Consider the following 11713-nt stretch of genomic DNA (forward strand, 5'->3'; position numbering starts at 1 on the left):
CAGGGTGGAGGAGTCAACTCAAGCCCGATTGATAAGGCTGGCCAGGCAAACATGACTGCTAGCTTGACGTCAGCCTCAGACTGGGCCATCACACCTGAAGGTGGAAGCCCAGGCAACTCACCCACTTCTGCTTTGACAGCTCATCTTCTTCTCAAGCCAGGAATAAGAAATTTAAGTTCACCCTCGAGTGAACTGCCTCATCCAGAAACTCATCCAGGGGACACAAGTGTGCTGAGGAATGGGAGGCCCGCGGGGACTCACTCGGCAGAAGCTCTCCCATTGTAACACCCAGATCACCCTCAGTGCTCGCTGCCGAGGCCTCGTACCTAGAGATCAGTGGCGTGCAGTGGTGTTCTGAAATGAGGAGGCATTTTTTAAATAAATGTTTACATTGCACGACTACCTGGGGTAGCATTCAGTTGCTGCTGTGTGCACATTGCATGATGGATCGGTGACAGGGTGTTACACATTGCATAACTTTACAATAGGAAGAATCGCAGACAACTCTGTCTGGTCCAAGGTTGCCAACTCTCACGCATTTGGCGTGATACTCACGCTTTCAGGCTCAGTCTCACGCTCTCACGCTGCCCAACTTAATCTCACGCCAAATTGCCAAACCTGCTTTTGATATTAAACAAAGTCTAAGCTTTTAAATTTTTTAAGGTTTAATGCGAAATTCAAACAATAAATAGCGTTTTGGCGCTAATATGACATAGTTAAAGCCAGAGTGTTGAAAAACGGAGTTGCGACATGCTCTCTCATCTCCCGTGGCGCACGTGGTCACGTGCTTCACGGAGCTCTCAATACTTCTAGTGCTGTGCCAATACATGTGAATGGCTTGATACACAACAGCTCCACTTTCCAGGGGTTTGCAGCAAGTTTTGGTAAACAGTACAGCATAGTGTGCATTGATTATTACGTCAACCATACAGGATCGTTTTGTAATGGAGAGTGATGGAGATGCATCAATGTTAACATTAATGTTAATATTTTTTTTGTATTTAGCCCTCAGGTATTCCTTACTAATTCACACTTATACTCATTGGTGGTCAAATGTGACCATACACCTTAACTATTTTTCAATTGAATAAATGTTCTATATTTTAGTTCAATAATATTGAATATTTGTAGATATTTTGGTACTAAATACTATTTGTGCAATAATTATGGTACATTAACTTCTTAACCCGCACCGGTTCGTGGACGGGGGGGTTGACGGAAGTGGGGGGGTGTGTACTTTTATTAACTTTTGTTTTATACAAAATATTCAATCAACTATCACAAACTATGCATCATTTGAAAGCTAAAACACTCAAGATTCATGTTCTGAACTTGTTTTTGCAATAAATACACCAGAGAGGAAAGGGTTAAATGAAACACTAAAGGACCTGCCATGTAAACATAAGCAAAATATCAGCGTTACTCATCTTTCATCTCCTGTCGTTCAGATCAGATCGGACGAATCCAATAAACACCCGCATACATCTCTGTGTAAGAGTCCACTCTTCAAAATGCATCCCACTTTTTAATCCAAAACAACGAAAAAATAGGGAAAAAACTAAAAATCCTCCGTTGTTTGCAAGAGAGTTTTGAGTTAGCGTGATCAATCATGTCCATTTTCAATGAAATATCGATTCTATTCCGTGTCTGGCAAACTCCCCCTGCTAGAATGGCTTCTCCCACGTGCAATGGTTCAACCCTCGTCTCTCTCCTTCAATCAGAGACTCTTCTGGGATGCATCATATAGAGGAAGCGCTTTACAGGCTTGGTGAGCTGTCAATCATTGCGCCCATGGTTTTCGTTGGATAAAGGCACTCGGTGCCCAGCCAATGCCTTTTCAACAAAGGTTTGATTGATGGACTTAGTAACCAATCAAAAGGCATTATCTTGCGCAGTTTGCGTAAGTAGGCTTTGGTGAATACTGTTTGCGCGCTCGCTGCGCGTTCTCCATGGCGCAACTGTAGTGGAGAGCGCGCTGTCTCTCACTGACGCTTCCCATCAGCTAAATGAGTTTTTTACACTTTGTAATCTCTGTAAATAGTTGCTTTAGTTTTTCAGTAACTGTTTATCCATTATAATTAGTAATATATTGCAGTTTATTGCAGATTTATTTGAATGAAAAACTACTCTTTACCAGGCACGTGCAGAGGGGGGGGCTTTGGGTGCTCGAGCCCCTGCCCTTTTTCAAAATGAATCAAAAGTGCCCCTCTCAAACAAATATCAATGATAATATCGTGGTCAATAAAACTAAATAAATGTGATTATTATAACATGACATTGATGACAATGTATACAATAGTAATGAACGGCTCAAAAGTCGGACAATTTCCGTTGAGGCGTTGCCATAACGCGTTGCTATGGGTCGCGTGCGTTTTGATTGACAGCTGATTTTCCACTGCTCGGAAACGGCTCTCGAGCCAAATATGGTCCTTTCAGAGAGTGTGTGGCCTTACGGGAAAAAAAGTAAACCAATATTTTTTTTCATCCATAATCAGAGCTAATGTGTTGATTTAATTACAAATCTATATATGATATATTTTAAAGTATTACACAATTCACCAATGCCCGTTTGTCATGTATATACACCAACCAATCGTGATCTGGCAAAGCAAGTTCAAATTCCATTGGGCATGTGAAGTGGAGCGGTAATTTTCTGTTCTTATTCATAAATCGGTTGAAAACTACATAGACAGACGAACTAACGTTTCGGGCTTTCGGTAGGGTGCGCGCGTGTACCGAATGGTTATGAATGTAATCTATATCAGTTAACAGTCGGCTTGTTTAAAGCGCGGAACACACTTCAATCCGAGTTCCCACACGAACATATTAAGTATTCAGTCCATTTTATCACGAAATTCAAACGATAAATGCCGTTTTAACGCTCTATTATGTGACGTGACTGATAGACGCGTATCTGTTCAACTTCAAGCGGCAGCGCGCGGCGCGCGAGTGAACGCGATCATCTCTTCTAAAGAAATGAATATTTAAAGGTATGTTGAGGATACATTACAACTTACTGAAACGTATCATATGTTGTGTAATCGCTCCATCGGTGTTTCAACCGCGGAAAGACAATAAAACAGCTTGTAAACAAACAATGTCATGTAGAATCACATTTACCTCAGAAGTCATTCAGTGTCCACAGCTGTGAGTTCACTAGAGAGATTAACTCTTTCACTGAATACATGCACTAGATATATTCGTTATATTAGCCTATATATATTCATTATATACCACTTAGCCTGTTAGTATGTTTAAATAAACCTGTCATGAAAATTACAGCCACTAAATGATTATATTTCAACAAATAAATCAAAAAATAATAATAATTAGATTTAGATATTAATGCAAAAACTGCCTTATGTGAAGCTTATGAGTGTTGATTATTATATCTAAAAATAAATAGCAAATTAATTTAGGCTAATAGTTTGGGCTCTGTTGTTAATCTTTAATAGCAATATGTAAGGGCTCCCTATATACAGTAGTTTACAGCATTATCTTTAAGAAACTTTTAGTTATAATTGAATTCATTTAAGGACAGACACAATTTTTTTTTTATTAAACCACTGTTGAATAAAAATTAATAAAACGCAATTTTGTAAAACTGCTGTACCGAATCCGTACCGAACCGTGACTTCAAAACCGAGGTACGTACCGAACCGTCAGTTTTGTGTACCGTTACACCCCTAATATAATATATTTACATATTGCCCCTTTTTTACATTTGAGCCCCTGCCTCTGAAGAACTCTCTGCACGGCCCTGCTCTTTACAATAGCAAATGTTCTGAAATAAATGGCCTTTTTGAAATGACGCCTAGACTTTTCTTGACATAAAAGCTCACAGAAGCTACATTACTGAGAGAATCATCCTCATATTTGAATCATGACATGATTAGACATTCAGTTTTATATTTAAGTTATTTTCAGGCTCTTAACATTAAATTATAATATTTTTTTCCCTAAATGAAAACAAAAAACAAAAAACGTGAGTCACTTACATGTATATTTACATGTATATTACTCTGTTCCCATATTACTTTGAGTTATTATGACTCTTGGGTAGCAATATTTCAAGTGTCTAGTTTAAAATAAGACCAGGTTTATGAATATAGACCATAGGGTTTAAGAGCTGCAGACATTTTCATTTGGGTATATCGTTTTCAAAAAATTCCACAAAAATGGGGCGCTTGTTAAGAGGTTAATGACCACTTAAAATATTTTTCTTCTAATATTTTTATTATTTATATTACAATTATATTAGTACATAGTAATTAGTACAGTAATTAAGGTTAAATTAGAGAATTCTTATTCAAAGAGGCAAATTAGAGTCATTTTGTGGCTTGAAAAATAATAATTTCTTTGTTAACATTCTTTAACATTCTCTTTCTAACATTTTTCAATGTACATTTATGAAATGCACTTTCTGTAAAGCTGCTTTGAAACGATGTGTATTGTGAAAAGCGCTATACAAATAAATTTGAATTGAATTGAATTGAATTTCCATTTGTAATGCCATTACCCACTGGTGCCTTTACGGCTCTTTAATCAGTATACATGTATCTAAAAGGGGCGGCAGTGGATCAGTGGTTCATGTAGGTTGTCTACAAACCTGAAGGTTGGTGGTTCGATCCCCGGTTCCACCTGACCAAGTGCCGAGGTGTCCATGAGCAAGACATCTAACCCCAGCTGCTCCCGACGAGCTGGATGGCGCCTTGCATGGCTGACTGCGCCGTCGGTGTATGAATGGGTGAATGTGAGGCAATGTGTAAAGCGCTTTGGATGGCCATTGGTCTGTTAAAAGCGCTATATAAATGCAGTCCATTTACCATATAATCTTGTTGCTCAAAAAAGTATTGCAGTTTTGCATTTTAATAAATGTTTAGATATGATCAAACCCTGGATTTCTTTAAATGTGAAATTTTAAAATGTTAATAACGTACATATTCTTATTTCCTTATATGTAGAGCAGGCTATGAATTGATACTGAAATCGATATACCGTCAGCGGTATACAGTACCCCTCCCCCCCACCCCCCCAAAAAAAAGAAAATCTCACTCCAACCTGATCTTAAAAGTTGGCAACCCTGCTGGTCCTCAAACTACGTTTCACAACCAAACGCACGCGAGAAGTGATAAGGAAATAACACATTCACGCGTACACGAGACCGGAGTTCTAACACAAGAAGCTGGTCCAAATGGTTGGGGAGATGCAGGAGCAAAGATAGTGTGTTCTGCAAAGAGAGTTGGAGGTAAACAAATAATTGTTTGATATAATTGTAAAGCGTATGTGTAATAATGATATTCTTACAACTCCTCCCTGAGCTTCGTGCTAAAATCGTGCAGTGTGAACTCAACATAAGTGTTTTAAGCATTTTTGCATTTATTCCAAAATAATAACTAAAGGAACTAACTTAAGTAACTTAAAAGGTAACTTCAGTGATTTAGCATTAGGCTTTGTATCAGTAGAAACCCGGTAGTATATTCAAATTATGGTACTTTCCCCCCTCATATCCCCCTGAGACGAGAGAATTAGGCATTTTATTTCTGGAAAAATTCCTCCGATGACGCAAATATCGCTATCTTGCGTCATCGGAGGATTTTTTGGCCAGAGGCTAAAACTACAGCCACTAGATGGAGCTGTTCCGCATGTTATCAACCCGCCCCGGGAGAGATTCTCACTCACAGAATACACAGACACAGACGGCCGCACGGACAATCATAATAACGGAGCGCGGTGCAGAGTAAAGTGAGTGTTTCAACTTTTCAATGAATTCCTGTGATAGTTTAGCTTTCATATGCGATCTGAAAACGGGCCAGACTGGCACTTAACGTTACCTTAGCTCTGCTTAGCTCTTCGATTAATGAAATCTGACACTGCTGGGTTTGTGCCGTGACTTTCGTTCGGCTCACTCATACTTTATTGAAAATACATGTTCAGTTTTTAATTGTAGTGTTTATTCTCTAACTGAACGAAATGATCGTATTACTATGAAGATCAAAACAACGGTGTATGGAGTGGCCTCGTAGGGCAGCGAAGCAAGTGCATTCTGGGAGTTGTTGTCTTTCATCCACATGAGACAAAAATACATTGTCTTTTCTCAGTCTAGAAGGCACCAAATTCAAAAATAATTTCACATTTCTACTGCATAAATTACCCAGTTTAAATACAAAGTTTAATGCTAAATCACTGAAGTTACCCTTTAAGGAAGTAACTCATTTTAACCCTTAATCGTCCCTCAAGTAGGGTTTACGTTTGAGTCCCTTGGGGTCAGATAGACCCCAAACTTTTACAGAGCGATTGCATAAGGAAATATAAATTTTTTACATGGAAAACTATATATTATTTTTTTTTATTTACTTCTCAACTATACATTTATGCTGTGTTTTTGTGGGTATTTGGTAGGTTTTTTTTTACCTATTTACTGCACAAATACTTAACTATGTCATAAATTGGCTCATTAAAATTAATTTTTTTATGAAAAAATCACTTGAATGATGATCTTAAATAAATATAAATCGTTTTAGGACATTGCTCTATGTGTTAGGGATAGAATACCGCCATCTTTAGGTTTGTGGAAAAACTTTAGGAATTATAGTTAAAGAGAAAGAGAGTGCAATGACCACATTATCCCTATTTATTACATATATTTATTACATATATTATACATTATCCCACACTAGAGGTCCATAGGGAAGTTATGCAAAAGTTAAGCTGCCTTTCATCTTTCTTTTATTTGCCCTTTTCCCTCTCTTTCTCATGATTGTTCCATGTTGCATTTGTGCTCTAGTATTTGTCCTTCATTTATGTATGAATTTTTTTCACATTTATGCCAGTTTTGTTGATTTTATTTGCCAATTTCTATAAAAATGCTCTCTGTTGCAGTCACACACATGTGTGTGTTTGTCTGTGTGTGTGCGTGTGTGTATGAGACAGAAAGTTCGTTCCACTTTGTGTTTATGCTCTAGGACCAGATCTTGATATAAATGTAGACATTTTCAGATTTATACTGGATTTAGTTGATTTTTTTTTACAAACAAAGTGAAAAAAAAGCATTTTTTACATTTTCCCATTCATTGGCAAAATTAAAAAAAAAAATCTCCAGACACCTGTGTTTGTGTGTGTGTGTGTGTGTGTGTGTGTGTGTGTGTGTGTGTGTGTGTGTGTGTGTGTGTGTGTGTGTGTGTGTGTGTGTGAACATGCTTGTTCCATATTGCATTTGTTCTCTAGTATTAGTCCTTCATTTATGAATGAAAATCTTTCAGATTTATGCCAGTTTTGTTGATTGTATTTGCCAATTTCAGTAAAAATACTCTCTGTTGCAGTCACACACATGTGTGAGTGTGTGTGTGTGTGTGTGTGTGTGTGTGTGTGTGTGTGTGTGTGTGTGTGTGTGTGTGTGTGTGTGTGTGTGTGTGTGTGTGTGTGTGTGTGTATGAGATAGAAAGTTCGTTCTACTTTGTGTTTATGCTCTAGGACCAGACCTTGATATAAATTTAGGATTTAGGATTTAGTTAATTTTTTTTGACAAAAAAAGTGAAAAAAATGTTTTTTTTACACTTTCCCATTCATTTTCAATGTGGGGTCAATCTGACCCCGAGGGACTTAAACGTTTTTTTTTTTTTTACACACCTTTAGAACAACCAAATCAAGCCCAGATTTTTTGTGCATGTTTAGATAGATTATTTAGCAAAAGTCACAGAGTCTCATGGACCTGAGATGAAGGGAACACTTTTTAAAAATGGAGGAAAAGTCCAGTGGGGTCAGCTGGACCCCAAGGGACGATTAAGGGTTAAACAATATATTTGAGTTGTGAACTGATTTTCAGCTGTTCTTTATAATAGTCAATTTACTTTCGGATCATCAGTCCTGCTCAGTAAACATTGTTTTATTTTTTGAAAATATGGGTAATTTTCTGCCTCCCCCTCCTTGGAGGAAACTGCTAGAGGAACATTGACCGCAACGTTACCATGGCCATGCTCTCGCAGTGAGAGCATAAACCATCCACAAATGCTGTCTCAGCATGAGCATGGCCCCGGCTTTCAAGACATCGATCACGGACATCCGAGAGACAGACACAGACAGAAAGGCTCCCTTTATACCTGTATGTTTGGGGGAGTGGCTGGCATGCAAATTCCACTTTTCAATTCTCATTGGCCTTTTCTGAATACATCAGAGGTATCTGGGGCTCCCAAGAGTGACCACTAGTGTCCGTCTCAACACAACGTCGAACTGACTGACAGATAGGGAACGTAATTTTCCTTTAAATGCAATATCATTTTGAAATGATTGTGAATCTCTACTTCAAGTTACAACATTTTTCAATCCGTTCTTTCTGTGTGAAATGCTGAAAATACTCAGGCTAAACCAGTCTTCTATTTTGACATCCTTTGTCAGACCTAAAGTTTAAACCTCCGACAGCGCATTGAGAAAAATCAATAGACCATTGCATGCCTGTCTGCACCTCGGCCTGTCTAATGACAACCTCGACCTTTCAGAGGCGCTAACTATATGAATGACACCTCATAACTGCAGGGCAAATTCAGTTTTGCCCCTCCCTCCGTTTCCAGTAGGTTTGGGAATCCAGACGCAGATACAATATCAATCTCCAGGGATAATCTCCAGACTGATCTTTAATATTTCCTGCTCAGCACTGCGTAGCGTATCTACTTGTGGAATAGATATGATATTTACTTAGAGTAAATGTTAAATAAATCTCCATTTTAACATATTTTGGATAGGTTCAGTAAGCTTGCAGTAAGATTAATTACTAACTTCAGTTTCTAAGGACAATCAAAGTGACATCTGCCAGTGTTGTTAATTGCATTTTGACTTTTTCCTAAAAAACTGAAAATAGGGCACACTGTAAAAAAAAAAAAGACTGTAACCCCATTACAAAAAAATAAATAAATCTTATAGAGTTGCCAATATATAAAACTAGATTTGTTTGCTATGTTTATTATTTATTAATCTTACAATTCTAAAAATGAAAACATAAAATGGAAATTATTTGACTGCTCTGAAATATTCTGTATAATAAATATATTTTTTAATAGATATCTTTAAGAAACATTTAGCAATTTAAGACTTTGAAATGGGATAATGCATCATTAAATCATTTGGACCTACTGAAGTATAAATTAGAAACATCCGTTTTAATTCTATCTCATGTCTCATTGCCTAGAAGGCAATTTAGGCAAACAGAATAACTTACCCTATACTCATTTTACAATATTCACTTTACCATACCCAGTTTATAACTTTATACATCATTGTAACTATAACTCATTAAGTGTAGTGGTACCAACATGTGGCAAATGTGGTAAACAGTATTACAAAGCAATTACTACCATGCTGGGAAAACCGCATCATACCAGTCTAGGGGCGTGGGAAACACTGACAGACTGTTTGACAAATAGGAATGCGTAAGATACATTAAAAGTTTGTGGAAAGAGCAGTGTCAGTTTGAACTCAAGTAAGAATACAAGTAATTGGATATCCAACAGCACAACATCAGTGTTCGTTTTGCAATTGTTATGATCCTCTTCAATAACTTGATGTTGCATGATGGGATGTCACTTCTGCAAACCCTTCAAACTTACGATGCACCCTCCCCTTTTATATGAATACATTTTCAGCATCAGCTCTAATGTAAGTTCCCTGTGGTCATCAAGACACCAGTGTTTGGAACATGATAGCTGGTTTGTTATTGGTGCAAAGTGGTCTACCAGCCCTAAACAGCTGGACTATTTTTTTGCCAGGTTAACTTCAGGTCCACCAACTAGTAGTCTAGTAGCTTATTAACATTCTAAACCTGCTTGAACCAACTAGAACAGAAAAAAAGCATACAATATGTTAAATATCTGAACCCAGATAAATTCTATATCTTCATTGCATCTAAGAATACAGAAAGTAAAAAAGTTTTTATTAATGTTTTATTAATGTTGCAGACACTTTTTGAGGTGAAAAGACAACGTTGTCAAAATGGTCCCCATTCACAAAGATCCGCGAACATGACCAAAAATGACAACCCTGACCATGAATTGCTGCAAGGCCAGGGGCCCGTTTCAATAAGGAGGTTCAACCAACTCTGAGTTTAAACCTGAACTCTGAGTTGACTTTCCCTGAGATGGGAAACTCTGAGTTCTGGGTTTCAGAACAGCTGAATTGAGGTAGTTCAATCAACTCTGAGTAGACTGACTCTGAGTTAAGCACATGCACTCCAACTATGAAAAGCCACGATCAATGGAGCTCCGAAATTATGATTCACCATGCACCATGATTCACCATGCAACAGCACCCAACAAAAAGACATTCACATACTTCCGGGTCAATATGTAAGTTTAATTCTTAATTATTTTAATTAAGTGTAATTTTCATGGTATCCAAAAAGCAAAAATAGAATGTAGCAGCAGCTAAAAATGAAAAATAAAAACATAATTCAATCAGGTAAAGCTTTAAGCATAAAATGTTCATGGGTGTAGGTTTAATGACTTTACAAACATTTGACATATTAAATAAATATCATTCAGTGTCCAATGTGCAGCAGCTTTTCCCACATAGACCCTTTTCACAGGTTTTAAGTTATCGTAAATCCTGGATCGTTTTTTGAATTTTTTGATTTTTTTTTTTATGTATGTACATTAATAACACTAATACTTTGTATTATATTACTTTTGCATCAAATTTAAAAAAAAAAAAAGTTACCACTGCTGTGAGGGTGTTTCCAATAAAGCGTCTATGGGAGTGATGGTAAAAATTAACATCTTTCTCTCTTTTCACTTCCGTTATCAATCTCACTCTATTTTTTCCCTCTTTTTGAAAGTTGTGAAATTACTATTGTGGAGTTTTTCTTTTGCTATTTGAGCAAATGGGGACTCAAATATATATTTAATGTATTCTCTCATTCACCGCTATAAAAGTTAACCCAACTATGACGACTTCAGCTTCAAAGAAACCCGGAAATTTAAAAGGGTCTATGCTCTTTTCACATAATGAAATGTTCTCTAATCCCACCAGTTACATTTATTAATTAGGGTGATGACATTAACATTTGACATCTACTCAGGCCAGCCAAACACCAGCACCACTGACAGATGAAGAGGAGAAGGAGGAAGAATATTAACATCCCACAGGAAAAAGAATAAAGTATTTTTAGGAAATAAAGATGACCATAAAAATTGTAAATAAATGTATTTATCAGCTGTGGTGGTGGTTATGGCATATATCTCGTACTACCATCTGGCAGCATCCTTCTATCCCACACAATAATTCGTTTTCAGAAAGTGTGATAATGGGAATATGAGTGTCATCAATGCGTCCAACCACTGGAAATCCTAAAGGAAATTCTAATTATTAGGTTGCTTCTAGAGGTTTATCAAGTGAACGTCAGGACCCTGTATAAAAGGACATGCCATTTTTGTCACTTTGACCGTGTCCTCATGATGAAAAATGAATGATTGTTCCTGCACAGCAAAAAATGATTTTCTTACTATGCATTTTTGTCAAGTGGCAGATAATTCAATTTGTTTTAAAGGAACTGTATGTAAGAAATGTATTTCAATTCATCATAAAATCGCCCTGAAATGTCACTAGACATTAAGAAATCATGTTAATTTCAAATACTTATATCACTGACAACAGTAGTTCGGCCAGGATATTGTCATTTAAAAGTGAAGTTGCAGCCCTCAACTAATGTTGATGTTGACATGTTGTG

Source organism: Gobio gobio (genome assembly GCF_949357685.1).
Source record: "Gobio gobio genome assembly, chromosome: 22".
In the NCBI taxonomy this organism is placed as follows: Eukaryota; Metazoa; Chordata; class Actinopteri; order Cypriniformes; family Gobionidae; genus Gobio; species Gobio gobio.